Genomic DNA, 6,768 nt, shown 5'->3' on the forward strand with positions numbered 1-6,768 from the left:
AGAGAGAGAGAGAGAGAGAGAGAGAGAGAGAGAGCAACCATGGTTTCGTAGTGAGCTATGATGGAGGCCTCGATTTGACAAGCTGCGACAAAAGGCCTCATCGGAGGTCATGGTTTCATAGTATTTGAAAGGTACAATCAGATCTATTTTTGGTCACTGCCAAACAAAGAGACACGAAGGGAAGAAAAGAGAGTGATGAGCGAGAGAGGGGGAATAGAGGCAGCAAAGTTAGAGAATCAATGATTTTAATCTTTACCGAACGAAATTTATCTTGTATGAGTATAACTTTAATTTCAGCAGATGTGGTGGTGGTTGTGGAAGAAAGATGAGGAAATAAGATGAAAGGAGAGGGGTATTTATAGAATTATTAATAAAAATTTAATAATTGATCATTTTTGTCGAACAAAACTTATTTTGCATGTATAAAACTTTAGTTTTAATTTTTCATCGATAATTTTATCAGCGTCTAAATCTTTTATGGTTAAAAATGACTATTTACTCCCAACTTAATCTTTCTTATTACACCTAACATTTCTTATTTATGTGTAATATACCTTCTTATATATGTTATAGAAATATAATTTGATTCTATTAACTTGCCAAATTTTTTTGAAAAATCTAAAGTTAAAGCACAAAAATATATGTATAGATATTTTGCTTTTTTAACTAAAAAATATAATATTTTTTGTCATATTGTTCAAATCTTAAGTTAAATATGAATATTAATTTTTGAAATTGAATAAATATATTTTAGATTTTTTGCATCTAAAAATAATATTCTATTAATGTTAGAATTATTTAGATGGATAAGTAATAGTGAATATAGAATTATTTAGGATGAATAGAACTAAGTACATCTTTTTATCCACATTAATATAATTCAATTTAATAAAATTATTTATCATCATTTGATTGAATAAAAGTTTTATTTTAGGATAAAGTATATTTTTTGTCCCTGAAGTTTGACAAAAGTTTCAAAAATACCCCTAAGTTTTATTTTGTTTCAATTTTGTCCTAAAAATTTTCGATTTGCATCAAATATACCCCGAACAGCTAATTTTTCAAAAAATTTAAGACCAATTCAACAATAATTTCATAAGAACAAACCTCAACACAAGCAAATCAAGCATAGTTTTCATGCATTATTGTTAGATTGGTCTTAATTTTTTTGAAAATTTAGCCGTTAAGGGTATATTTGATGCAAATCGAAAACTTCTATGACAAAATTGAAACAAAATAAAACTTAAGGGTATTTTTAAAATTTTTGCTAAACTTCAGGGACAAAAAATATCTTTACCCTTTATTTTATATGAAAATTTTAGGATTTCTCAATCTCAACATCATCTATGTTAAATCATTATGAAATATAACTGAGAGCGCAGAAGTGTCCCTTCATTCGAGAGCATGATTGAGATCAGAGAGCTTAGGTCTTGTAGTTCTTTGATCTTCGTCAACCAAGACCTTTTGTATCCCTGATAGAGCTGAATCGCAACTCTACTGTCGAAAAAGAGTTATGAAGGCGGATTTGATGTGTTGGGCAACGAAATCCTGAAGTCATTATTTATATTTGAATATGACACTCATTAAACCTTAAAATCCAAATAAAATAGTATCTCTGGTTTTAATCTCATTTATCTAAATCAAAAGTAATAATGACTTATTTAATTCAACATTTATGACAATAAATGATATCACCATTATATAAGTCATTTAATGTAAAATTACTTAATTTACGAGTAAAATTAATATAGGGCAATTTACATATATAAAATAAATAGAAGAAGGTGTTACACAAATACAACATTCCAAACAACCAGACGCAATTACAACATTCCTACCTATATGTAAACCGCAACACCCTAACGCGGATTCAACTTACACGTAAACCACTGGATCCTGTCGCGATTTACGTTCAAAGCATGCAAGCACATAAACCACTACACCCTCTAGCGGTTTATAAGGATATATGCAGTGAGGATATTTCGCGAGACTCTGTCGCGAAATAGAAATGTTGCATGTACTGGTATACTTGAAAACTTTCCTAAATTTTATAACGTCAAACAAAAAGAAAATATTCTATAATTTTGTTAGTACTATCAGTACTCTTTAATTTAGTATTATTTTAAATTATAAAATTTCAATATTTATGCTTCTATTGTTACTTATAATTAGTTTTTTATTTAATTTATCCTTTTTGATAGGATCATAATTCATATTATGCAAAATTTTGATAATAAACGTATTATATAATAATTATAAGGGAAAGTATGAGGAGCCAATGGAATATTTATACAATGTGTACAATGGAGGTTTAGGAAGTATTAGAGATATAATCATTAGTGTTACATTTTTCCATCAGGGTCTCGCGGAATACCCTCACTGCGTATCTCCTCATAAACCGCTAGAGGGTGTAGCGGTTTATGTGCTTGCATACTTTGAACGTAAACCGCGATAGGGTCTAGTGGTTTACGTGTAAGTTGAATTCACGTTAGGGTGTCGCGGTTTACATATAGTTAGGAATGTTGCAATTGCGTCTGGTTTTTGAAATGTTGTATTTACGTAACACCTTCTTTCATTTATTTTATATATGTAAATTGCCCATTAATATATGTATTACCCATAAATATATTAAGAAATAATAACTTCTTAACAATCTTCCACTTGGACTATACATATATATTTTCCCGAGATAATCATATCTTATAAACTTTATGCGCACATCTGAATGTTATTTCTCTGATTACTTTAATAATCTGGTCTGTCTCATATATTAGTTATGAAATTACCGCAACTTTTTATCACATTAGTATCGCAGCGAAACCACAATGATTGCCATACTAAAATACCCAACTACATAAATCAAATTTGGATGAGAAAATTCAGAAATCACATGCAAAAATGATCTCATGATGCCTATTTCTAACTGGTCTAACTTGAATAAAAATGATATTTTATTCGGTGACAGACTCACATGAAACTGCAACGACAACGACAATGCTCGGGCTCATAGCGACGGCGACTAAGTGATGAGTTTGTGGAAGAAAAAGATAAAAATTTAACAGACTCACAGTGAAAGTGAAAGAGGAATTTACCTAGAGAAAAGGGACTCAGTAGAAGAAAGGTGGCGATGAGCTCAACAACAACGATAACAGAACAAGCAGCGATGACGACATGAGTTGTTAAGGAAGATGGGAGCTGTAAAGGGGTATGCAGCGATGGGCTCACCAACGATAATGACCGAGCTATGAGGTTTTTTGTAAAAAAGTCGAGAAGAAGACTTTGGGTGATGATGACTGGTTTCTCTGACATGGTTATAGAGTATGGACTGAAGCTGTGAATCACTGTGATGTGAGATAAATCCTAATTCCTAAAAAGTGTTTGTATGTATATATCCAGAGCGGGTACACCCTAAACCCGACCATGCCCTGTCCCGAGCAAAATCTGTCGCAACTCGGGTCAAGTTATTACCCTCTCCACCCGGATATGGTAGGTCGAATACTCGCGTATTCGGGTACTCCTGCCAAGTCTAATCACGTATTGATGCTCGTGCTCCATTTTATTAAGAGTTTACCGTTAGTCAATGAATTACTACACACATAAGATGATATTCTAACTCCTAATAGTTGTTTACGCGGACAAGTGAGCTAACCACTCAATAAACTCAAATTGGTTAGGACAAATACTAATTATTTTTAATATTTTAATATTAAAAATATTGAAATTTTAATTCTAATTATAATTTTATAAAATATTTATAATAAAAATTACTATATATTTATTTAATTTTTTTAATAAATTTTTTTATATAATTTTATGTATTCCTGTACGCAAACATACACTAGTAGTAATTTATTAAAAATGTAAGTCAGCTACATGCAACTATTTACATAAAGGAAATTAGGAAACAAATATAACAATTTATACGTCATGACATTTAAATATTGTTGGGAGAATAATTTATTAATTTATTCATGTGAGAAAAACATAACCATTTATACTTTTAAGTTATAGGGGAACGACTCACTAATAAATTAATCATACGAAAAAATTAATCATGAAAAGTAAAGATAACACGAAAAAGTTATATGCACTTTCAAATCTCGTTAGCACTGTAAAACATGGTAAAAGCAACATTGGTGGCCGTGTATGTGAAGCTCTTAAAAAATTGTGAAAGGAAAAATAACTCCATCAAACAATATAGTAAAAGTAACGTTACATGATTAATAAGATGCGAGGAAAGATTAAAAAAAAAATGTATACATAAAAACAAAATAATATATACAAAAACTAATATTCAAAATCAAATTAGTTAGAATTCAAAATTTCGATTTTAAAATTCTAAAATAAATCTTAAACCATCTTAAATTACTAGTAAAATTTTCGCTCTGTAAAGATTCAGAGTTGCAGCGCCTCCCCCTCCTCATCTGTAGCCCTTTCGTCTTCTCCCGCGTTGCGCACTCTTCTACGACGATCTCCTCCTTCGACGACGCACTCCTCCAAGTGACACGTACTTCTTCTGCGCACACCCGCACCTCCCCCTGTCTCTTCTCCCACGTCGCACTCCTTCTGTTTCTGGTATTTTTGCTTGCAAAATTCTAAAGAAATTTGGTTGAGTTCATTCATGAAGATATGTTATTCTTTTTTTCGCTTAATAAAAAATTCTATTTTTTTAAAATTTATGTATAATATTGGAAGTGTCTGTGTTTTTTTTTCTTTTTTTAAAAATATATTTGTGATTTAGAACTACAATGAGAATAATTTAGATGTGTTAATACATAATTTTGAATGTGTTTATGTTGTTTATTTAATTTTAGATGTATTTTTGACATGAGTTTTGAATGTTTTGAATAAAAAAATAATTGAAGTGAGTTTAATTGATTTTGAAAACTTCACTGATTTTTTTAAAATTAGTACACGAAAAGTTGTTACGAGTTTTATGATTTAGTTTGTAAAAAATTAATGTATTGTAAGTGGTTACAAATTTTACGATGATAAATATTCAAAATAAAAGTGGTTCCTTAAAAATAGAAAATATGATTAATTAAAAAATTAAAATAATAAAATATTAAATTTAAAGACTAAATTTTGTTGTACAAGTAGCATTTTTCTATTCCATATTGTGTATCAAATTAAAATTTTACGTTCACCTTATTATTCACTTTTACGGTTTTATCCTTATTTCGTTACAGACCACGTCACCATATATAGTAGTGTATATCACAAAAGACTCTGATTATATATGCCCTTTTTAAAAGTAAGTTTCACGACGTTCCCGTGACCTGCTTTACCTTTGCATGTGTAAGGGTTTCGTCCTTTCTTGGTAGTTGGTTACTTGCTGTTGTGCAATTTGTGTAATGTGTTGTGTTTTCCACCCTGGATAACATGTCTGCTAGTGTTTTGTACGAATATTATGTGTGTTATTTTCTTTCTTAATAGTGATGAGTCCACCACCACCACCACCAGCTGGTCCAGCTCGAATAAAATTGAAGCTGCTTTGATTCCATGTTGCTTCCTTCTTATTACCTTGTGATTACAATTATCGTCTCTTTTATTTCCTACAATTTGATTGATTCCTTTAATTAATGGAAGATACGTACACGTTCGGAGTCGTCCTCAAATTAAATAATCTTGGATGTTTTCTTTGACCAAAATTATGCACCACAAGTAGGGTCCCCCACCGGCCGCGGTCACTACTGCGTGCTTTGTCGTGTATGTTTATGCGCAAAATCAGTTAAAGGGAAATTTTTCCCACAATAAGCTATGAGATCATCAATCTTGATAAGAAATTAATATTATCAAGTTGATAGGAGTGTCCGCGGATCGGATCAGATCGGATCGGATATGGCCGAAAATTCGATCTGATTCACACAATTTACATCGGATCGAATATAATATCCGCATTTTTAGTACTTTTTAGTGACAGATCCGATTCGTACGGATCGGATATCGGATATATCCACATAATTAAATCTTCTCTTTTTAATCATATTTTTATGTAAAAGAATTCGATAAAAATATTTCTTTTGTACTTTTAAACTTATTTATTCCTAAAATATTTTTAATCAAACTCTCTCTAAATAACAAAAATAAAATAATACAATATATGAATAATAATTACTAACTAAAACATACAAACAAGTAAATATAATACCGAACATATATATATTTTTTATTTTTTAATTATTATAGTGCGAATCTGTGGATCCGCGGATGTAGAGCAGATATCCGTGATCAAATCCGCACCCTTTGTGGATCGGATTGTATCCATAATTTTCGGATCGGATGCGGATATTTACTGCGGATCTGTGGATACGATCCGATCCATAGACACCCCTACAAGTTGAAAGATGAGGTCACAATTTACTTAAATAAAGGTTACTTGACCAGCTGCAGAACGCTTCGATCGTTCGTCAATCGTTATTGCTCAACTAAATTGTTTCAAAGGGTAAAAATAAAAGTGAAATCATAAATAAATAAAACAAGCAAACAATCAGGGATAAGTGGATAACTAGAGAGAAAAGAAGTCATATACAGGTGATTGCAATAGCAAGTAACAATCATGGTACGGCTATATATACTATAGTTGGACATTGTTATAAGGTTGGTATTTTGTGCATTTTATTTTGACGACAATGTTGAAAGAATGAGAATGATTTGGATTAATCTGCTAATCACTAACTGTTTAGATTCTCCCTACTACCGTACTACATGAGTTGAGATGTGAAGACAAACGTTAAAAAAAATTATATATTTAAATTGGTCGCTAAT

The sequence above is a fragment of the Arachis ipaensis genome, chromosome B03, assembly GCF_000816755.2.
Source record: "Arachis ipaensis cultivar K30076 chromosome B03, Araip1.1, whole genome shotgun sequence".
NCBI lineage: Eukaryota > Viridiplantae > Streptophyta > Magnoliopsida > Fabales > Fabaceae > Arachis > Arachis ipaensis.